The sequence below is a fragment of the Amblyomma maculatum genome, chromosome 11, assembly GCF_055883805.1.
Source record: "Amblyomma maculatum isolate TAMU_Amacu chromosome 11, ASM5588380v1, whole genome shotgun sequence".
NCBI classification, from domain to species: domain Eukaryota; kingdom Metazoa; phylum Arthropoda; class Arachnida; order Ixodida; family Ixodidae; genus Amblyomma; species Amblyomma maculatum.
The window spans coordinates 68,461,287-68,485,626 of NC_139354.1; the positions used below are offsets into that span (position 1 = coordinate 68,461,287).

At 46.7% G+C, this 24,340-nt stretch overlaps 2 long non-coding RNA genes across 4 annotated transcripts in view; one reads left to right on the plus strand and one right to left on the minus strand.

Annotated features, from left to right (window-relative positions):
* The window catches only part of LOC146174054 (uncharacterized), a 100,754-nt gene that overhangs the window by 67,976 nt on the left and 8,438 nt on the right, over positions 1 to 24,340 (plus strand). The window lies entirely within an intron of this gene.
* LOC146174056 (uncharacterized) lies at positions 325 to 18,651 on the minus strand. 2 transcript variants are annotated; one of them, XR_014702165.1, is made up of 3 exons: positions 18,586 to 18,651; positions 8,352 to 8,403; positions 325 to 545 (listed from the first exon to the last, which is right to left on the minus strand). It is a non-coding gene; the product is annotated as an uncharacterized LOC146174056 (long non-coding RNA). The 2 variants fall into 2 exon arrangements; XR_014702164.1 differs by lacking the exon at positions 18,586 to 18,651 and adding an exon at positions 18,017 to 18,143.

The following is a 24,340-nucleotide window of genomic DNA, read 5'->3' on the forward strand; positions in this document are numbered from 1 at the left end:
TTATTGCCGCCAAATATCCACAGGCACGATGACGTCACGGTTGCCACGTGACTCAAATATACACGCATGTCAGCACAGGTTCTAGCCCTTAAAGATGACTAAGAATTGGCGTCAAACTCCTGTTTAAACAAGCGTCCTGTTTAGATCGAATCTGAAATACGAGCCATGGCCGATCGATATGAAACCCTCGTCTCACTTACACAGTTTTTGGCCAAGACATAGCAATATAACCTAAATTTTATTTATGCCGCAATAACTCGAAAATATTTATCAAGTAATGCAACCTAGGGAGTGAGCAAAAAAAAATAAAATTCACACCAGACACTTCTGCATTTCGTTAATTTTGATTTTCATGAGGCTCATTAGCGGTCTTTATTTCATCTAAAACTAGATGGTCGTTTTTTAATAGGCCCAAGAAACTTCAGGTCGAAGTCTTCGGGAAATGGGCCGTCTTTGCTAAAACAGATGCCCCGCCAGCGACTGTGTGGCTCCCTATAACACCCGCATCCGGGTGGGCACTGATTTTTGGGGGCTCTTGGGCTGCACTATGTGGGAAAAAGAACGTGAAGGTAAAGGTCAGACGTAGTTTAGTGCAAAAAGGTGAATACGCTGTCTCTGGTCAAAAAGAATAACATACTTCGTTCAAGAAAGCAGCTCACATTTCCCGATGTTTTGCTAAGTCTGTATACATATAGAAATAATCTATTTTAGTAAATCCTCATACATCTTGAAATGAATGCTATTTCCCAATCGGAAAAAAACTACAGAAAATTGTCTGATGTTACGACAGAATTTCTGTGCGGTTTTTGACGGGAAATCTGTTGTGACAACTAAACATTCTGTAGTAACATCAGAAATTTCTGTAGTTACAACAGAAAAGTGCTACAGAACTACAGCCAACAGACATATACTACAGAAAAACTACAAAACTACAGAGAAGTACTACAGAACTACAGAAAATTCTGATGGTTACGACAGAACTACAGGATATTTTGTCGTATTTTGGACACAGTTCTGTAGTTTTTTTCGACTGGGTTGTTCCTATCTGTTACTGCCTCATTAAAAACCAAGCAAGGCAAGTGAAAATAAGAGAGTCCTTTAAATGGCGTGGGTACAACAATGCGTTCTTGCTTCCCTACCCCTCTCTTTGCTCGAACAAAGCCTACACTCTAAAAATATTAGATCTACCTCCGCGGTATGGCACGACAACACCAGCTTTGGTGGCAATAGGTGCAAATTATAACTTTGTCAATGCGACACTTCGTTTCAACAACCTTCCCGTTCAACAAATTTGGCACAATATTTTTCCGGTGCCCCTGTTCGTATACGGTAATTTCTGCGTGTTCTATCTTCCAGAGTAGGGTGCGACTGCTCGCTGCTGTCACAGCAGTATAACTAACGTTATTTGTCTATACCAATAATATTTTCCTTCTTGCTATTCCTCAATTTTAAAACACGCTACTGCAAAACTAAGTTCCATGAGCGTCGTACTTCGATATAACTTTCAAAGGGAATCTATCGACATGTTGGTGCTTTTTTTTTCGATTACGCATATCTAGTTTTATTATTAAAGAAATATTTTAGTCACAAAGTTGCATAACCCACTCCTGGCGACATTAAACCCACTTCCTGCTCAATGACCAGTCAAAGCGATTCGCACCTTAGTTGACTGTGTTCAATGTTTTGCTAACATAAGGAAGCATGAAGACTTAGCTGTATTTAAAGCTGGGCATGCTGGTGCAAGTTCGTGATGAGTTATAGCGAAGAAGACAACGCGCAAATTTGGACAGGCTGATGCAGTCAAAAACTAACAAAGATGCAGCAACGTTAGAACCTGGGTCATTTGGTGCATGTTCATGAAACATAAGGTAGTCCAAACTCAAAGGACAGAAGAGATAGGGCACAGGCACATTTACTTTACGAGGGGTGTTCATAACGTTCGTTTTTGTTTTGGCATGAAAGAGCGGAATACGGAAATGATACTCGTATGTGCGTTTATTGTTTATATGCACATTCTCCTAAGACCTTTGATTTTTTTCATCTATTGGTTGAACTGCTGCAGTTATTCTCTGTAGACCTCTTAACTTCAGAGTCCTAGAAGAGCTCGACTTGAACAATTACTTTCTTGTCATGCCGGCATTATTACCCACACAGGGAGTTTTTGTGGGTGCGAAGAGAATGAAGTGACTTGGTGCGAGGCCAGCGGAATATGCTCATGGCAGCAATATAGTGTATCCCAAGACGATCAAGTGTGTAACCGCCACCTGTGCCGAGTTAAGTTGTGCACATGCATTTGATGAAACGACGGATGTTTCTTGCAAGAGAGGCAACCTTCCTCATGAGGAAACAATTGCGAACAATGGCGTGCACTGTGCCTGTACTCGCATTACCTGTTCCAATATTTCTTCAATGGTTATTCACTTGATAGCCTCCTAATGCTGAAGTTAGAGCAATAGTTTTTACTAAGACAAGAGCCTGTCCTTCGTCGTATGCGTCTCTCCTTGTCTTAGTCAAACGTTTTGGGCTACCGTCACCTACATAATGCAGTACCAACTATCTCGAACACACTGGCTGTACAACCTCCTCTGTCGCACCAATGTTTTGTTCACCATTCAGCGATGGTCAGCCACACTATTGTTGGTCGTCCCCACGGCAGGCAGCAAAAAGTGGGCTATGAAGGGGGGGGGGGGGGGGGGTTCGATGTAGGCAATTGATGGGAAGCCCTAGTCGGTCAGCCCCTCAGATAAAGGCATAGGACTGATGCGAGTTCTATAGCGCAAGCCGCACTTGGGCTTGCCCACATTATACTAATAGGGGTCTGACGCGGATAATTGATGGGAAGCTCTAGTCCAAGTTCTCCCACTGAATATTAAGGGGCATAATTAAGCAACTAATTTATACATGTCTGCCCTTTCTAAACAGCAAACACATTAAATGTCACAATAATTCATATCATCAATCTAGCGTAAATGACTTCTAGTTTCCTCTTGTTCGCGGGCGGTGGAGATGAGTTTTCTGCACAGTAATATTGTTATTGTCGTTGCCACTGAAGGAAGAAGGAAAATAAAATGCATGGGCCTGCTACTGGCTCTGTAGCTGAGCCACCTCCGCTGCCTCGTGCAGACAGAAGAGAAAATAGAGAAGAAAATGAAAAGGGGGAGAGAGACGCGCGTCGCAACAGCCGTCGTCCACCACCAAAAAGGTCGTAGGTGCAATTACGGCCTTCAACAGATAAAAATATGGTGGCAGGCTAGCCACCCCCCCCCCCCCCAGCAAGCGGCAGTGGCCTACCAGTCCCAGCCCCGTAGGGTCGAAATCAACGAAATCAACCACCCATTTAGGACCCACGGTGGCATTGCTCCGGCAGCCCCATTAGGAATTGACACGCTCAGGATCATGCGCACCTGTGGTGGTAGACGCTGCAGGATGAGTTCCCGCAGAATTGTGCTGTCGTGTGAAGCAGCGGAGCCTCCAGCCAGAGCGGTCATGCGACGCAACAGCTCGGTAGGCGTATGATCTCCGATCTCTTCTAAGGTAAGAAGCTGCTGCAGACGACGCGGCTCCGTTTCAGAAGCTCGCTGCATCAGAGTCGCCCGGAAATGATCGTAAGCGGGATCGGCAGGCGGAGGGCGCAGGACGACGCGAACAATCGCTACAGTAGTAAGGGTGAGCGCGCCAATGACGTGGTCGAACATGGTCACCTGCGAAGTGATGCGGTGCCGGCGGAACAAGGCCTCGATGGTGAGGAACCAAAGTGCTGAGTCCGATGACCAGAAGTCAGGGAGCTTGAGAGCGGAGACCGCGGACTAATGACATGGCGCCGTGTGAGGCGACGGAGACGGTACATGAGGGGCGGAATCCGTGGCCGTGGCATACACAATCGAAGGTAGGTGGGACCTCGAGGTCCGGGTGCTGGTAGGCCTAGCGAAGCGGCTGATGCAAGCGCAGGGCAGGAGCACAGAGCGAAGACGTGAAGTCCGGAGTCACCAAATTTGTAGAGATGAACCACAGACACTCGTCATCGGATCTCCACAAATATATTTTGGTAGGACCCGCTGTGCCAAGCAGCAACGGGACAGAGTAGATTGAGATCCTAAGTGGGATCTCTCCCGCACCACTAATGTATCGCGGGTAGCGAACCGCCGGCATTCAGTCCAGTAGCCACGTAGAACTGTGCGTGCTTGGCAGGCATACTGAGCGTTGGCTATCATCTTCTTCGCCGAGACGACGATGGCATGCCACACGCTATTTCTCGCGACAGGAGCCCGCATTTACATTGCGTCAGCAATCATCGGAATGTCCTAGCCCAGAACATTGTGGTAATGGGCGGCAGCTCCAGGATGCCGGGCTTCAAGCACCGGCTGCTGAAATAACTCCAGAGCCTGGTGAAGGGCCCCGTGTACGCTCGCAAGTTGAGCATGTACACCTTCAAATTCCTCATCCCACCGCTGCCACCACGATGTCTGATGCGTGGGTGATCCGCCTGCCCTGGAGCTGCTCAACCATCCGTCACCAAAGTCCATGGGACCGAAGGCTCGAGGTCACGTCGGGTGGTTTAGGCGGGGGTTGCGTGTTCGTGTCCATCGGTTCCTTCGGGTCATTCAGGTCTTTCGGGTACCTCTGGTTGGTCTGTCTGTTCTTGTCTTCAGGTGCGGGCTGGGAGCTGGGCGATAGTAGTTGGTCTGGTCTGGGCTGGAAGGGCTGGGGTGAAGCTGCTCGGCGATGTCCCACGGGTCTCGGTCGATGGTCCCGGCTTACAGATGTAATCGATGCTCCAAGGCGAGGATGGGGATGACCTACCCAGCACCTCCACCAAAATGTTACGCGGTGACAAGCAAAGAGGACGGCAAAACATGGCGATAAGGTGAAGGATTATTTATTGGTTGGCCTTGCGCGAGGGCTCCTCTCTCGCCACTGCCTATCTTCGTAGCAATATTTAGCAAATATGACGAGCATACGGAAGCTTTAGTTTCTGTCCCCGCCAAGGCAAATGTGGGTACTGCAGCGGTTTTGTGTGGGCAGCCCCAATTGGGTTAGCTGGTTTTTGGGGGCCTAGAGCCCAATTTTCTGTTACACTCGCTTTCAAATTTCCCACAAGGGACGAATTGCGGTATCATGCGGGCACGCCCGCCTTCCAGTTTCATTGCGGCCTATGTGGGACCTAAAGCAGTTTGTATGGGCAGCCCAAATTGGGTTTTGTGTTGTGTTTCAACTTGGAGCCACATGCTTATTGCACGTGCCTTTAAATTCCCCACAAGGGACAGAGTTCGGTACCATGCGAGCACGCACGCCTTCAAGCCCCATTACGGCCGATGTGGGACCTAAAGCGATTTAGCTAAGGCTTCCTCGTTTGGGCTTCAAGAGAGCTTGCCCAAATTGAGCTCTCACTTATATTCCACCTGCCCTGACGTAACCTACAAGTGGCAGCATATGGGCATGCCCGTTTTCTTACACCACTACGGCCAATGTAGTTCCCACAAATATTTAATACGGGTGGCATCATTTCGGATCTATGAAGGTTTTCACATAAGGAGCCCACATATAAGTTTGATTGCCCTCAAATAACTAACAAGAGACCCTTGTGGTCTGGATGCAGGAATGTACTCTGCAATAGCCCGAGCGACGCCGCTATAGGGCTTAATTAGAATTGACAGGGGCAAGCCAAAATGGGGCTTGCCCACTTTTGCCCCATTTGGGACCAATGCAGGATTAATGATGATTGCCCCAGCCCTACTTGCCTACATTGGACCTACTGAGACCCCACATTCTGTGCTACCTGAACCAAGGTTATTCTACCTAGTTAAAATCATATGCACCGTTCCACAATTGTTCGTAAGCTGCGACAGTCGTTGTGCGCTGTTATTGCCTTGGCATGGACCTTCAAATACAGCAAGCGGATATTGCAGAGTGCTTCAATTCGCAATTAGTGTCGCTTGTCTTTGTCCAATGCTATTACACTAACATGAATCTTCCTCGAGAGGCGACTCATCAAATACAGGAAGCGGGTATCGGGCAGTACTTCCGATTCCCAATGAACTCCACTTTCCTTGGTTTGATTTTCTAGCGATGTTAGTGTTACTATATAGAACATAATTTCTTCATTCAGCTGAATTTAGAGAGACGTATGTTCATTGTGGCGCCTCTCATGTACGCCTGGTACAAATGTATGGAGCTGATAATACCAACTTTGTGAATGCTTTTGTTCTTACAACTCTTCTCTGTCTTTTGACTTTTTTCTGATTCATTTTCATAAGCTACCTAGACGTGGTGTCGGAGTTTCGTGCTCCGTACTCTATTGCAAAAGCACTCATTCAGCCGTCCTATCCGGAGTAAAGAAGCAATCTCGGGACACTTAAGACTACCTACGTGTGCGAAGGCGAAATCACGTCTGCGCAAAGCTACCAGACTCCCCCGCTTTCTCCAGTGGTAAGCACAACATATATATCGGTAGCGTGGTGACCTCTTTAGTTGCAAATTAAGCTTCTCTGACGGTGCCCCTCCCACTGCTCCCCTCCTCTTCCTCTGAAAACGCCCGCTGTGCTAGGTGACGTGATGTATTCAGGTAATTAGGCCACATATTTTCGCACCATAATTATCGGTTCAATTCCCTATCACTAACTACACAACCAGATGAATGCCAATTAGCCAGCAGCATGGTATGGCACCAACAGAAAACTTCACAAATACGTTTGAATTTTGATACAAAGAGAAGTCTGGCGCAATACCGTGGCACAACTTACAGCTTATGAGCAAATGGGGCTCCAAAGTCCACAAGATGGGGAAACATCCTGCTGCAGGAATATTATGTAGCAACAGTGAGCTGCGAGTCACGCCAGGATATGGGGGAAATATTTGAGGTCTTTGGTGCCAGTTTTTTCTGTTCCAGGCAAAGGAAGCCTGAACTGCGGCTATGAATACCAGGCCAAATATACCACATGAAAGCCTCCCTTCCAGCTTCTTGTTTTTGAGATCAGTCAACGCTACTTTGCGCCCCATAACCTTTCTCCATCAGAACACATCCGTCGGCACACATGAACAAGCTCTGAGCTTTCTCAGTGAGATGACTGAAGCAGTTGCAGCCAAGGTAAGTTACATATTGGTATGGTAAGGCGTCGCTTGAAATGATGTAATTGGTGTGGTATGGTGTGATGGCACAGTTTAGAATGCAAGTAGTCACGCAATACCCGCGACTACTTATCCAGGTGACTACAACGCCCAAGCCACACAGAAACTTAGAAACATTAGGAGTCAGTCAACGCTTCCCACAAATAGCGGAAATCCACAAAATACCTTCGTCACCAGCACGCTTAAGCTAAACAGTACTCACTTTACTTTCCGTGGCCCATTACTTGTCGTGCCTGTCTATAGTGGCACTCATTTTTTGTTGCTCCTAGGGGTGGATGCCCATTTATCAGATTGTTCTCTTTGATTTCTCCGTATGGCCTATTTGCTCCACCGCTAACATCGCCAATATCATTCGCTTATTCGACGTATCGCTTACGACGAAAAGGGCACGCCTAACACTGTGGGTCATACAAGGAGCAGATAATTATCATTTCCCGAGCGGAGAGCTGAGTTGGCGAAGTGACCACTTTATTCGGCCGTGCTAGTGTCTATATCCACAGTGAACATTTGTTCATTGTACCTCCGCCCTGGTACCTGAGGGATTAGAGCGTTCGAAAACTGGTCCCTAGGGCGCGGATTCGATCCCGGCCGCGGCAACCGTGTTTCAGTAGACACAAAACACGTGGCGTCCATGAACTGTGCGAAGTCCGTGCATGCTAAAAAAATTCCCAGGTGTTGCGAAACACTACTTCATCTAGAAAAATCCACAAAGCCATATTTCAATTTACAGCCATAGACAAAAGTGTCAACGGTGCATATGAGTAACACACGAAGCCAAGAAATTTAATGCTAACGGCCGCATAAACAACTCGAATGCAAGTAACGGTTAAACAAGTAACTGTTAAACGCAAATTCCTACTTTTGTAAGCGCGATGGTAAAGTGATGTAATGGTTTCAAAGATTGGTATCTGTTACCGATATTTTTTACTGCGCATTCTGGCGATTTTTTATTTTTTGCTCATGATGCATATTGACATATTTATACGAACATATTCCTCGCAGAACTTTGCTTCTACCACGTGCTAGAGTTCATTCTCGCAAAAGAGCTTCCTGAGCGCTACATATCGCTACGAATTACAATGTTTGAATTATAGCTGAAATAAAATAAATCCGAAGCAGCAACCTTCTGTAGCGCTTATGTATGAAGAGCGCCCCAGCGATTATATTTTATTGCAGGGCACGCATTTCTATCTTGCCCAAATTAAAGAATATCATTAGTATCGTACCTCTTTGTAACACTGTAATTGACTAGTCGGCCGACTGTGGACTTTCCCAGCCCTGCAATGAAAGCAAGAAAAGATATTAAGGCTAAGAGTGACTAATAAATTAGGTTGTTTGTACAACCTCCATAATTATATAAATATATAGGGCTATTTCAATTAGTAGTCACAAAACTGAAATCGGAAGAAATATTCGCGCACTACGCGTCATGTCACGGAAATTCCGGCGCGATGCCGATGCTTCAAAAGGTAACAACCTACCTCTCAAAAGCCATCTTTCAACTTCTGTAACTGAGAGGATACTGCACAAAGCAAACTATTCTGAACAACTGCTAAACGAAATGTTCACTTAGGCAAGCTCGCTCGCTACGATGGATCCTAGCCAGGGAAAACACTGAAAAAAAAAAGGGAAGCAAGATTGTATTTGAAAGTCTGACTATCAATAATTTGACAACCACACTTCATGAAGCTGGCGACAAGCAGTCATGCAAGCCTTAAACGCTCGCTGTATGGAATTACATACAATGAAGAAAAAAAATCACAATTTATATCACAATGGTTGATCACGGATATATGTCTAACTTTTCCCAGCTAAGGCGATGAATAATCAGCTCCGACAGCGTTCGGTTTCTAACTGTTTTTTTTTATTGCGCTGCTCAAGAGAATCGCGAAATAGTTATATGTCGATAATTCTATATATAAACCTTGCCAAGAAATGAGCTTCTCTGTAGCACAGAAGCTTCAACCGGTGTACCGAGGCTAGTGCCAAGCTTCCTCAAAAGATATGCGGCACGCTGGTACAATGGCAGCACACAGCTGTTTCCAGATGTGGCGACCGCGCACGTACGCGCACCCGTGCTCCTAGCGCCACCTCATGTCAGGCGCCAGAAAGAAAAGCGCATGCCAACGTTGTTGTGGCTGTAGGAAGAAGGAAAAGAAAATGCTCGGGCCTGCTACTGGCTCTGTAGCTGAGCCACCTCCGCTGCCTCGTGAGGACAGAAGAGAAAATAGAGAAGAAAGGAAAAGAAGACGGAGAGAAAGACGCGCGCCGCAACAACAGCCATCGTCCACCACCGAAGTGGTGGTGGGTGCAATGACGGCCTACAACAGATAAACCTTCGGTGGCAGACTAGCCAACGCCGCAAGCGTCGGTGACCTTCCTGTCCCAGTCCCATAAGGGCCAGAAGCAGCCACCCTCCATCCCCCTTTGCATACAAACGTGCCGCTACGTGGACGCGACCGCGTTCTCTGAAATTCACGTTGCTCGCATCTGGCGTCTAGCACAGCGTGGCGCGGTGCGGAGCATGTGACGTTGGGGTTGGGGATCACATGAAAGCTGTTGTGGACGCTGCTTTGGGAAACGCCACCTCTTATTAAGAAAGGTGTAACTCTCGTACTGGTGCTCAGTGAATGCTATAATAATTGAGGTAAAATAGGGTAAAGTTCATTTCTTAGTCTTCAGTAGCGAAACAGCTCACGTGACACCCATCGCAAGCCTTCGGTCGGCGTGGCCGGCTTCACCGCACAAATACCCGTGCATTGAACTGTGGCTTTTCCGTACGACTGCAGTGTTGCGTTGAAAACAAGCGCGCCAGACGGTAGGCCATTTTTGAATCTAACTCGACGTTCACCTCATCAAAAGGTTTACAGTGTTAGCCTCAAGAGGTGCGCGGGGTTTCGAAGCTGACTAGACTCTGCTTACGAAAAATGACCTTTGTGACGTTATTAAGAGACGCGCACTTTAATATTCGATAAATCACACAAGGCGCGCAGTTCGATGTATTCAATATTCCGCTAAGCGGGAACTCGATAAACGCGATCATCACTACTATAATTTACCTAAATTTTTCACGAAGATATTGTTACTTAGCTGTATTCGCTGTTCGTGATGAGGATGAAGAAGTGCAATAGACTCGGAGAGGACGGCGACGCTGAGTGTTGTGAAATCGGTGCCCTCATCAACGTTAGTTGTGCGGACAGCTTTGGGACTGTAAATCTTTCACGTAACATCTCTTGGTGGAGGTGAATCTATTCGATCTCCTGTCACAAGCTGGATATCCGCAGCGGCCGCCACATCGGAACCACCACGATGACTACCGACGCCTCTACCTCTACAGCCGCCGCACCTGCTGTTGTCATGGCCCACCCCCGTGACCCCGGAACCTTCTGCGAGACCGACGACGTCGACGTAGACGACTGGCTAGCCCTATACGAGCGCGTGAGCAAGCACAACAGGTGGGATGTCACACTCATGCTCGCGAATGTAATATTTTACCTGGCTGGGACCGCGCGGGTGTGGTTTGAAACCCACGAAGACAAGCTAACATCTTGGGATATTTGCAAACAGAAGCTCCACGACTTATTCGGAAAGCCTATTGGCCGCCACATTGCCGCCAAAAAAGCGCTCGCCTCTCGCGCCCAAACGTCTACGGAGTCTTATCGCACTTACATCCAAGACGTCCTGAGATCTCTATGCCGCAAAGTCGACCAAGGCATGCCTGAGGAGGATAAAGTCTGCCATATAGTAAAAGCCATTGCCGAAGATGCCTTCAACCTCCTGCTGTGCAGGGATTGCTCCACCGTGGACTCTGTGCTGCAGGTGTGCCGACGTTTCGAGCAGGCGAAACAGAGGCGCATATCTCACCATTTCAACCGGCTGCCGAACACGGCTGCTAGCTCCTCCTCTATCGATATCCCGACTCCTCGACCGTCTGCTAACGACAGCACTTTGACACGCATTGTCCGCCAAGAGCTTGAGGCAATGACTCCCGCGGCCTCGCTGTCGAATATACCCGACAACACCCTGGCTACCATATCAGTTATTAAGGCTGTTGTTCGCCAAGAGGTTGCGAATATGGGCCTCCCTTCTACCAGCACCACCGACACCACGGATTCAGGGCCTGCCCCTCCAGTAATTGCTGCCACCTCAACCAACGCCGGTTTCTCGACCCGATATCGTTACCGCAACCCAAATGAATGGCGTACCCACGACAATCGCCCCATCTGTTTTACTTGTTCTCGCGTTGGTTACATTTCCCGCCACTGCCGTAGTCGCTGGTACACGCCATCTCGTCAGTACACCTACGTCGACCGCCGCGGAGACTCTGCCCCTCGCTATTCCCCACCTCACCCCGACCAGACCCTTGCTGACCCCGGTTCCACTGTCCGTGCTGCCAGCCGTTCACCATCCCCGCAAGCACGACGTTGGCGTTCTCCTCTTCCTCGCCGCAGTTCGCCACCGTCATATTCTGGCCATGTACCGGAAAACTAGCCAATGCAGCTTCCGCAGGTGACGCTGCATTTATGACCCGGACCGAAAAACCTCTGTTGACCCCTGCCCTACAAAATAACCGTATCGACGTCCTTGTGGATGGAGTTCCCGTTTCTGCTCTAATTGATACAGGCGCCCAACTGTCCGTTCTCAGTTCCTCATTTCGCCGTCGCCTCAAGGAAGTCCTTACGCCAGCCGTCTCGTCCACAGTTCACGTCGCCAATGGCAACCCTGCTGCCGTGGTTGGCATGTGTACGGCGTGAGTTACAATTGCTGACCGTCATGCCCCAGTGCTGTTCACCGTCCTACATGAATGCCCCACGACGTTATCCTTCGCATTGACTTCTTAACAGCCCACTCTGCCCTTATTGACTGCTCTAGCGGCCTACTTCGCTTGGACCTTCCGCTCTGCTCTGAAAACCCCTCCTGCTCACCCCGCCTTCGATCAGCACAGTTTAGCCACCTTCCTCCTGAAACTGCCGTTTACATCCCTATGTCGCCATTTCCACCCGTCCCAGATGGCGATTATCTCGCTTGTCCCATTACTGATGTCATGCTGCAGCGGCACGTCACCCTTCCTCATCTAATTGTGCACATCTCCCAGAAGCGCACCACTCTCCCTGTCCTTAACTTCAGCTTTTCAACTCAAATTCTGCCCGAGGGAATTTCATTAGCTGCGCTGTCCCCGATTACCGATTGTGCCATTTCAGCTGTCTACAGATCACCCAACTGCCGTCCCAGCCAACAACCCCTCGTCGTCCACATCGCGCCCTGATCCGCTTAACAGCATGATTGCAGCTGATCTGCAACCTGAATTCGCCGCTGTGTTACACAAGCTTTTGTTTACCTACAGTGACCTTTTCGACTTCGGTACCCGCCCATTGGGTCAAACGACAGTTGTCACCCACCGCATTGACACCGGTGACGCCAGTCCTATTCACAGGCGGCCCTATCGCGTTTCGCTTGCCAAGCGACGCGTCATTCAAACGGAGGTCGAAAAGATGTTAGCGAACGATATAATCGAGCCTTCCAGTAGCCCCTGGGCATCCCCTGTCGTGTTGATCAAGAACAAGGATAACAGTTGGAGATTCTGCGTTGACTACCGTCATTTGAATAAGATAACAAAAAAAGGGTATATCCTCCTCCGCGCATCGACGACGCGCTTGATAGTTTGCACGGAGCCAGCTACTTTTCATCCATCGACCTTCGTTCCGGCTACTGGCAGATTTCTGTCGACGAGAGAGACCGTGAAAAAACAGCGTTCATCACCCCTGACGCCTTTATCAATTCAAAGTCATGCCTTTTGGCCTATGTAACGCCCCTGCAACTTTCGAATGGATGATGGACTCATTGCTACGCGGCTTCATGTGGACTACTTGCCTTTGTTATTTAGACGACGTCATTGTTTTCTCGTCCACTTTTGACAGCCACCTCTCTCGCCTTTCTACCATTCTCGAGCTATTCTGCCGCACCGGCCTTCAACTCAACTCAAAGAAATGCAGTTTCGGCCATCGGGACATCAAAGTGCTTGGTCACTTGATTAATGCTTCCGGTGTTCAGCCTGACCCTGACAAGATACGTGCCGTCAGAGATTATCCCACTCCGCGTTCATCCAGCGATGTCCGAAGCTTTATTGGCCTATGTTCTTATTTCCGACGATTCGTTCCGAACTTCGCAGTCCTTGCTCGTCCGCTCACCCAACTCCTCAAGAAAGACGTTTCATTCTATTGGGGGCCTGAACAAGTTGCAGCTTTCTCAGAGCTCATTGCTGCTCTAACTACTCCACCAGTCTTGGCCCACTTCAACCATTCCGCCAATACTGAACTCCGTACCGACGCAAGTGGCCATGGAATAGGAGCTATACTCGCTCAGCGACAACACGGCCGTACAAAGGTGATTGCGTATGCCAGCCGCCTCCTCTCAACACCCGAACAAAATTATTCTATTACAGAGCGAGAGTGCCTGGCGCTTGTCTGGGCTATTACGAAATTCCGCCCTTATTTGTTTGGCCGCCATTTTACTGTAATAACAGACCATCATGCCTTGTGCTGGCTTTCCTCTCTCAAAGATCCTACTGGCCGTTTGGGGCGCTGGGCGCTACGATTACAAGAATACACCTTTTCCGTCGTCTACAAGTCCGGCCGGCTTCACCAAGATGCAGACTGTTTGTCACGTCATCCCATCGACTCCCCTAGTCCTACAGACTCTGACGATGATGCATGTGTCTTGTCTGTCTCCGCCTTTGCCAACATGGCCAAGGAACAGCACTTAGATCCTTCTCTGCATTCCATTATCCTCCGTCTTACCTCCGACCGCCCTGACCCATCTATCGCCTTATTTGTGCTCCACGAGAACACCCTATACCGACGTAATATGCGACCAGATGGCATAGACCTTTTACTCGTCGTTCCCCAACACCTGCGTTCCACCATCCTTGAACAGTTCCATGATGCTTTAATGGCTGACCACTTGGGTGTCTCTCGCACATACGACAGCCTGCGCTGACGTTTCTACTGGCCGGGGCTCTACCGCTCTGTCCAGCAGTACATTGCCGCATGTGAACTGTGTCAGCGTCGGAAGAAGCCCACAATTTTGCCTTCAGGTCATATGCAGCTGATACCCATACCAAATGACCCGTTTTCCCGTATAGGTGTTGACCTCCTTGGCCTCTTTCCAGTTTCCACCTCGGGGAACAAATGGATCGCCGTCGCAACTGATTACGCTACTCGGTACGCTATTACCCGAGCCATCCCGACCAGCTGCGCTACAGACGTCGCTGACTTCCTTCTAGAAAACGTAATTCTTCATCATGGTGCTCCTCGTGAACTACTAACTGACCGTGGCCGCTGTTTCCTGTCGCGAGTGGTTGACAAATTCTCCGTTCGTGCTCCGTCCGCCACAAATTCACCACCGCATATCACCCCCAGACCAACGGCCTCACGGAACGTCTAAACCGTACCCTCACAGACATGCTGCCCATATGTGTGTCTGACGACCATCGAGATTGGGACGTTCATCTCCCCTTTGTCACATTCGCCTACAATTCATCTGTCCATTCTACCGCTGGATACTCCCCATTTTATTTATTATTTGGCCGACACCCGTTACTACCCTTCGACACATATCTACCCGCGGCAGACGCCACCAGTATTTACACCAGTGATGCCGTCACCCGCGCTCATGACGCCCGCCGGATAGCTCATGCCAGGCGCTCTGCATCCCAAGACGCCCAAAAAATCCGATACGACAGCCGCCACCGTGATGTCCACTACACTCCTGGATCTCTCGTTTTGCTGTGGCTCCCGTGCCGTCGAGTGGGCTTGTGTGAAAAACTTTTGCCCCGTTACACTGGCCCTTACCGTGTTTTGCGCCCCGTGACCGACGTCACCTACGGAGTTGAATCTGTGGTTCCGAAGTCCCCATCCACAGCTCCAACCTTCGAAATAGTGCATGTGTCCCGTCTAAAGCCCTATTATCAACGTTCTATTTCGCTAACATAGACCGCACCGGGACTGTGCTTTTCCCGCGGGGGGGTAGTGTTACTTAGCTGTATTCGCTGTTCGTGATGAGGATGAAGAAGTGCAACAGACTCGGAGAAGACGACGACGCTGAGTGTTGTGAAATCGGTGCCCTCATCAACATTATTTGTGAGGACAGCTTTGGGACTGTAAATCTTCCACGTAACAATATTATCAGAATTTGATATAAGCAATAAAATGAAATTTCGGGATCGACTGCTTCCAGCCTCATGATGTAGTGAGCCGATGTGACCATCTCAGAGGGACAAATTCGGAATGTCGCCAACTGCAGCGAGTACGAATTTCGCTCGAACAAGCTTCGTAATAGGGTGGCTATTGTATGCGCAAGAGCCATCGACGCGGTTACGTTGCCCAAGCATGGCCACCTTTGCATATTCCTCCAATGGTAGCAAAACTTTTGGGTCAGTTTTCGTACTTCTAAGTAGACAATTTATAAGTCATGTAGGCCACATGTAAAAATGGCACTGGAATAACAGCAAGTAAAAATATGAAGGGAGCTTAATTTCTACCTTTAAATGTATTTGTCCTCTTTCGCTTATGTGCACTTTTCTTCTCACTCAATCAATAATTATAATTTTTTCCTCCCTTATGTCACTCTTGCTGATTAGCACACGCAATCGTAAGCTACCACATTGTGCTAAAAACGCGGCATATATATTCGGTTTAACAAGCCATAACAAACAAGCCAGCATTCTGGTAGCAGAATGTAGGACTCAGAATTCAAGGGTCCCAGAACGCTCAATTCCCAACTCGGGATTCTAACCGAGACAGCCACCCCGTTGGGGATTGCCTGAAAATTCGCTATGACGTCACACAAGTGCCAACCAATCAGTTTTCGGCCATGTCTCCAGCCAGCTAGCAAGTTTGTCTTATGATGTCACTAACAGGAGCGCAAAGCAATAAGCCACTAGTTGTCATCGCGTTCTTTGCTCCTGCTGCCTAATATAATTTCAGACTGATGGCATTCCTGTTTTATTTTTTAAGAGAGGTGTAATGTTTGCCTAAGAAAATATTTCATTTATAAGATTTTAAGCTTCACTTTGTAGCACAAGCTCTAAATATCTGCTTAACGAGTCGTGCTGCTACTCCATAGGGACGTCGCGGAGCAGTCATATAAACATGTACAGAACATTAGCTGCAGGAGAATCACAGCTACTGTACTCGTCAGTAGATAAGGTAACAAAATCAGTCATGAATGGCGTCTCCCAGAGCTGTGTTAACTGCGCCAGTATTAACCGCTAGTTAACAGACTTGTTCACCTGGGTACTGTAGAGTACCTTAGTAATCTTTTGTATCCTAATGAAATTGGCTCGCTAAGTGACTCCGTGCAAGAATTACAAAGAATGGCTGAGGTTTGCTGACACGAAGAACAGAAAGGTTAAACCTGGAAAGCGCATAAAAAACACACGGACAACAGCAAGAGACAGACACACGAGCGCTTGCTGTTGTCCGTGTGTGTTTTATGCGCTTTCCAGGTTTAACATGTCTAACCAACTCGCCCAAACGCTGCCATTATTGAACAGAAAGGAAAATTCAAAAATGTAGTTGAAGCCAAAACCGTAGACAAACCTATCGAACTGACAAAGCAGTTTACTACAGACAGAAGCCTGGCAAAAGTTAGCTCCATGGCGTACAGAATTAGAACGCAAGGATTCATAGTGTACCTGCACTAGTGCTTCCGGGAGTATGAACTTTTTCATACAATTGCGCGATATTCTCAGTGTACAAATAATTAATTGAAACACGTGTTTATTGAAAGCACTCAGTCATTGTGCAATTTTGCTTCTGGCATCTGTGCGGGCCTTTGGCCCCACCCCAGTCCCGGCGGCGGAGGCGGGTGCTGGTTGGTTTGTGTTCGATAGCTGCCGTAAAGCTTGGCTCTGGGACCTAATTCAACAAACTCACCGAGCTTTGCCCAGAGCATAGCGTAGATCGCGATGTCGAGAGACAGCGGAAGGCCCAGTCGATGTAGCTGGCCGGGCGGACAGCAATAAAAATTTCGGCGAGAATCCTGACTGGAATATCAGAATCGTCTCGACAGTCCCATGCTATATGGGCAGCAGTCACTGGACTTCGGCAGTGACGGCACACCCCTTCGTCGAGGTTGTTGTGGAATAATGTTTGTTTTAATGACGATATTAATGAAGTGTTAGTTACGAGGCGGCGGACCCATGCCTTCGATAACTTCTCTGGCATAGGGGAATGGGGCGCGTCTGTTCCTCGGCGCGTTACTCTCTTCCATTGCGGAAGGGCCACTAAAACCTTACAATTTGGGGAACTTACGCATGCTACTCGAGGAAGGATTATTTTGACAAACGTGTGGCGCTTGAAACTTTTTCTCATTACTCGTTCTTGTGAAAGTTCATTTTAAGGCTAGTGAGGAACTTCATCTCGAATGTCGAAAAACTCGCATTATGAACGAGTATACCTGTTACTTTGGAAGGGTCAATTCCAATCGACATAAAGCTTTCCTCGCGACAATAATTAAATGCCGACAAGTCCGCGCTTTTGGCAAAAGACGTTTGATATTTACGCGGCAGGCTGAACGTGTACGTATGCAGTGAATTCTTGCCTATAAAAATTCGCACTTCAATCGCGCCAAATAATTTAATTACCATTGAAAGCCATCTTACCTGTACTTTTATCAGCAGTTATCGCGCAAAAGTGAAGAAGGAAATGAAGCTAGAAAATATGCTCATATGCTGATACAGCCGGTACTGTGAAATCAGTAGGATTTGCGCACTTGATAATAAGCCACTTGGAGGTAACAATTTCTATGCAAAGTTTTATAAATGATGTGCAGAGGTATTGGATGTCTGTGCGCGTGAAACACGATCGAAGACCTGTTGCGCGATACTCACTCGACAACAGAAGACCACAGCAGTAAAGAAAGTAGGAAGTGGACAACAAACTTCATTTTGTCCCAGGTGCTCAACGCTCGTCCCGTAGCCAAACGAGCAGGCCAAGACTGTAAAAGCGCTTTTTCTCTCTTTAGAACAAAAATATATTGGGAGACCAGCAGAATTTGAATGAAGTGGTCTGACATCTTAATACACCGATATGCTCACAAATAGCAAATTCTAAGCAACACGTTTCGCAGTAATTATTGTCTACGGATCGACATGCTGCATCCTGGCGTTATGTCATCAAGGAAGTCATCGCAATAATGCAAATATATCTAAAAACAGCCCCTCATAATTCGTTTCTGCCTGACATTGATTGAGTGCTTCAGAGACTGAAAAGTCGCGCAACCTTTTCGTTTGCTTTTAGAGAGCGATCTCTTAAGCTTGATGTTTCCAACTGCAGCTCAGCAAATTTGACTGTCCAATATCGCCTGAATTGGACCCACTGCAAAACGAAGAGAGACGGCACTCTAAAAAGGACTGGCTAATGATTTCGCACAAGCTATCTCACATGAGTACACACAGACCTTTTCAGCATGCTGAGCAGTCAACTTATGCCAGGCTCCAACATCTTCGTCTTCGCCGCTCCTAAGTTGTAAAGAAAATGAGTATAAATCAGCTCACGCCTCTAACGGAACAAAATGACATAAGGGATGATGAAGAAGCAGGCGCCACTTAGTTAACAACTTCTTATGCGATTTAGAACGCAAGCGATGTGCACGGCTGTTCTGATAGTGAGCTATAAATAATCCCACCCACGACGGGCCACTTTTCGATGGCTGCGAAAAGAAAAACGCTAGAGTGCTGTGCGATATCATAGCATGTTAAAGCACCTGAGGTAGTCGGAAGCTCCGGAGCCGCCCACTACTGCGTCTCTCAAAGCGTGAGTGGCTTTGGCACGTTAAACCCCGTAAACGAAGTGAAATTAATAATAAAAATTTAGCAGTCACTGCAGACACTGCATTAGCAGAATATGAAAGCATTAACGATGCCGCGACGCTTTTGTACTTTTCACTTATTACTTTTTGTTGCTAAATTTCATTTTTATTTAACATTTCATTTATTTATGTTCTATTTCTATGCCGCTTTTTTTTTTTGCTGTATGTGTTATTGTAGTTTTGTTATTATATTATACTTCAATTTTGTTAATAATATTATTTACCAGCATAACTAATGATTATTATTTACTTATCGCATACCCTTCTAATCATTTTAAATTAATATTAGCTATTTAAATGTTTGCATGCAGCGACACCAAACTCGTGTTTTTCGAAGCAGCCGCTGCGATACAGCTGCGATGAAGGCACTGCAAAACGCGAGGGCCGTAACGGAGTTAACACGCATTGCCCCCAAACAAACAGTATGCGGGCGAGGAGAGTTGCATGAAGCCTCCGCAGTAGATTTTGTGGCGTTTGAAGTACCATCATCGGGGTAAACTAAAAACGAGAGATGTCATAAGAGGAGTTCACAAACATCTCTCGACCACTGCACCTGAGTAACTATTTGGCCTTCTCCGCGAATTCCTCGTGGCTCCATTTTATTGAGTTCGGATAAGTGACAGGACAAATTGGCCATGCGAATTTTAGTGGCACCTGATCCGTAAAATATGCCAATATTTTAGTGAGTTAATTGCATATTCATAAATTATGCAGGAAATTCGGCTCATCGCTTGTTTTCAACAGAATATTTGAATAGAGCGTCATCTCATGACGGCAGCATGTCCCTCTGTGTAATTATTCATCGCATTCAACCTAGCGCTGCATTCCCGCCATATGATTTGGCGCCATTACCTCTCCGCAGTTTTCCAGCTTTAGCTACATCTGCTTAGGTTAGGAATGGGGGGGGGGGGGGTAATTGGTGCAAACTAGTGAGGCTCTAAAGATACGAAGTGTGTTTTCGCACCCCGTGATGGGAAGATAAGTGAGTTTATGAGTTTTAACATCAGTGAAATACTCCACCTAAAATGTGATGTCGCTAATTTTTCGTGTAATGTTATGGGGCTCTTCTGGGCACATACGCCTTCCACCCGGCACACGAAGCACACAGCCCCTAACTCAAGAACGACTTCTTTAAAGTTTTACAGGCATTATGACCAAGTGATATTATCTGTTAGTTGCTAGGAGACCATGAAAGAAGTGGCAGTGCCTTTTTCCAGTGCGCCCTTTGCTCTTAGATCAAAACGACTATTTTGGAAATTCACATGCACTAGCCTGTAAAGGTAGGAAGTGTGTGTATTCGACTAGTGCTAAAAAGAGAGAATTGGCTTCCGTAATCCATACCATGGAATCAAATATTCCTTTTAAGTGGTTTTTAGGCTGTGAGAATCACCATCAGCTACACTATACCCTCTGCAGGGTGAAGGCCTCTTCCATTTTCCTGGAATTACCTTGGTGCTGTGCTAGCTGCATCCACGTGACTCCTGCAAACTTCTTAGCTATACCTGCCCCCTTAAAAGACTCTAATGTAGGCCAGTTGGTGGGACATCGTAAAATTAAAAACGCGGAAATATCCGTACAGAGGCAAGGAGGAACACCTGGCGCAACTGACAACTCAAGAAAAGAGTTGTCAGTTCCGCCCTGACTTCTTTCCTTGTGTCTGTCCTGTCATTTCCGCAACTTTAATTTTACGATACCCCATCCACCCAGCTAACCTTTTGCCGCCCGTTGCTCCGCTTCTTCCCTTGCAATCCAGTTTGCTACACTTAGAGACGGTCGGTTATCCTCTTTTCACATTACATGTCCTCCCCACAGCATAAGTATGTCGGCGGCTTAAGAGCTGCTTTAAGCATTTCAGTTCTAAGCAGGAGCCGCCACCTGTGACTTGAAATGTCTATGTTTCCCTCTGGTAGCTCTCAACAACCTAAATCAAAATTCTGCACAGGTATGTGGCCAGACTTTTCACCCATCTTGTGATGACGTATAAAATAGGTTCGAAAGCGAGTGCGTAGGCATTTTAAAGCTATGGCTTTCGAACATAATTTATACATCCTGACCGATATATTAACAGTAGTAGAGAACATTTATTCAAGAAAAATGGCTTGCACGGTAGGGGCAGGAGGTTGGTATAGGGCCATCCCTGTCGCTCCGTTGGCTGAACCCTCTGCGGAATCAGCTTGAAGTTCTTGGCAAACCCATAGATTGAAATAAATGCAGACAGTTTAGAGCAAAAACTATAAGAAGGATCCGAAATGCATGATTAGGTGGGATTAGGCATGCACGCAGGGCATGCCTAGTGCAAGGTTCTACTATCATTTCCATTGATTCAGACGCGTGGCTTATGCCGTCTGTGAGGCGCCTTGAAACACTTGACTTTTGCGCTGTTCTCAAATGTGGAGGAATTTAGTACTGAGGAGGAACGCGCGGCTGTTACAGACCCTACCATTACTTCTATACGCCTTCAGCGTGATTCGTGAGGCCACTCATACGTCAAAAGTTTGAGAACACTTCGTCTCCCTCGCTCGAAACAAAACGGGTGCATAATTTTTCTTTTCAAGCTGACAGCGCTCGCTTTCTACGTATAGAAACTACATATGGAGCAGTATGCAAGTATATACACTTCTGCAATCTGCAATGAGGCAGTTTCTGAAGTCATCATCATCAGCCGGATTATATTCACTGAAGGACAAAGACCTCTCCAATATTCCTCTAATTAAACCTGTCATGTGTTAGCTGCATCCACTTGACCCCTGAGAACAATTTAACCTCATCCACCCACCTAACTTTTTGCCACCCCCTGTTACACTTTCGTTCCCTTGGAAACCAATTTGTTACCCTAAGCGACAATCAGTTATCCTCTTTTCGGACTACATGCCCTGTTCATGTCCCTTTCGTTTTCTTGATTTGCACTACAGTGTCATTTACTAGAGTTATTTCTCTAACCAACTCTGCATGCTTACTACCTATTCACTTTACACCTGCCATTTTTCGTTCCATGGCCCACTGCGTTGTGCTCAACTTAAGTAAAACACTTTTCGTTAGCCTCCACGTTTCAGCACTATAGGTGAGTACGGGTAAGATGCAACTGTTGTATACTTTCCTCTTAAGCGATACCGGTCAGCTGCTAGTCATAATCTGCGAATACTTGCCAAATGCGCTTCGTCCCAATCTTATTATCCTAAATATTTCGCTTTCATGGTCCGAATCTGCGATTACTACAAGTCCTAGATATAGATACTCGCCTACTACTTCCAGTACTTCGCTGCATATTGAGAACTGCTGTTCTTTCTCAGGGCTGTTGAATATTACCTTAGTCTTCTGCATATTGATTTTTAGGCTTACTATTCTGCTAATCTTGTCTTGGTCATCCCTCACTCTTTGCAGTTCATCATCTGAGTTACTTAGCAAGGCAATGCCATCAGCGACTCGCAGATTACTGAAGTATTCTCCATCAACATTTATCCCTAACTGCTCCCATTCCAAATATCTGAATACTTCATCTAAACAAGGTGTGAATAGTACTGGTTTTTCAGTTATTTTTTAGGCGCAAATCAGCCCAGTAGAGCGAATTCCAATGCTGCTACGGCTGTTTGTTCTTTTGTGATCACGGCATATTCACTGCCACGTGAAAATATCTTGGCATACATTGATCAATATCCTACCGCCAGTCGTGACGGCTTCCCAACATTGTGTATACCTGCAGTTACAGTGGTCGATGATGCCATACATTGAAATATTGTGTTGTCAGTATAGCTGGCTTGTCGAAATTAATTGGTAAATACTTTCCCGCCAATATTAATGGCTTCCCAGCCTCGTATACATCTTCAATTCCAGTGGTGGATATTCCCAACAGCTATGCCAACTGGCCAACATTGCCCACATCATGGCATGCGTTGGTCATTGTCCTTGTGCCAGTCGTAATGGCTTCCCAAAATTGTGTCTACCTGCAATCGCAGTGGTAGATGTTGGTTGAAGAACTGTGATGCCTGGATGACATTGCGCACTTCATGACATACATTGGTGAATAATGTCTTGGACGGCCAGAATATCAAATCAGTCGATATCATGCATCGACCATAAACCCCGACTGCTTATTGGAGGGTCAATTTTTAAAGTTAAATCTCACCTACTTTGGCCATCTGATGAGAAGAGAGGAGCCGCTGGATAAAGATCTGATGTTGGGAAAGGTTGAGGGTCACCGGAGAAGGGGTGGGCAGCGAACGTGATGCTTAGATGGCATCCTCGAGGCGCTGCAGAGGAAGTTATGTGATGTTAGGAAGATAGTGAGAGACCGGAAAGCGTGGCGTGATATGGTCCATAGGGTCATGAAGAGTCTGACACGACTGAACGACTGACCTGAACTCAGTATGAAGGCTAGTCAACACTGAATATATATTGGCATACAATGGTCAATATCATCCCTCCAGTTATGCTGGCTTTCTACCACTGAGTACATCTTGTGTATACTGGTCGATGTTGCCCGACGAGCTGCAATGGCTTGCCAAAAAGCACACATCATGAAACCGATTAGTTAATGCTCACCTGCCATTATTTATTACCTGTCAACTCAGAATATTTATTCTCATGCGATGCTCAATATTTAGTACTAATTGAGATGCTTCGACATTATTGTATCCGTCATAGGTTATAGTGGTCGACATAGTAGGGCAGCTGCGAAGGCTAGCCAACATTGCACGCATCATGGTATGTATTGATCAATATGATCCTGTTATGTATTGAGGTAGTAATGTATTGATCAATACATACCATGATGCGTATTCTCATATGGCGCCATATGATTATTATGGCACCATCTGACAGAATATAAAACAAATCTGCTTTGAAACAACTTTGCAGTTTTAAGTAACCCGTAGTGGGCATGCACCAGCGTGATATATCTTGGTAACTGCATATGGGTCTTTTGGCTGCGGGATCGTCACAAATTTGTGTGCGGTTGGAAACCAAAGTGCTATTCATACTAGGGTATGCAGCTCGCAGTTTACGAATTGTTTGTACTCCTGTACTTGCATTCCTCATGAGCACAATTGATCTATAGAATAGAATAGAATAGATTTATTTTCATGTATTATGAGTAGATACATTACGAGATAGGAGAAAAGGCTGCAATCATGCAGCTTGACTAGGCTCCCACCCCCTATACTTGAGCACAGCATCAGCTACAAAATCACAATGTATCAATGAAGCAAATGATAAATACATGATTTAACTACAATCAATAAAGCAAAAAGGCATTTACAATGAATAGAAAACAGACCACAGGAATTTTTCACAGTGAATTGAGAAAACAAAAGCACAGAAATGATATAACAGGAAAAATATTCATATG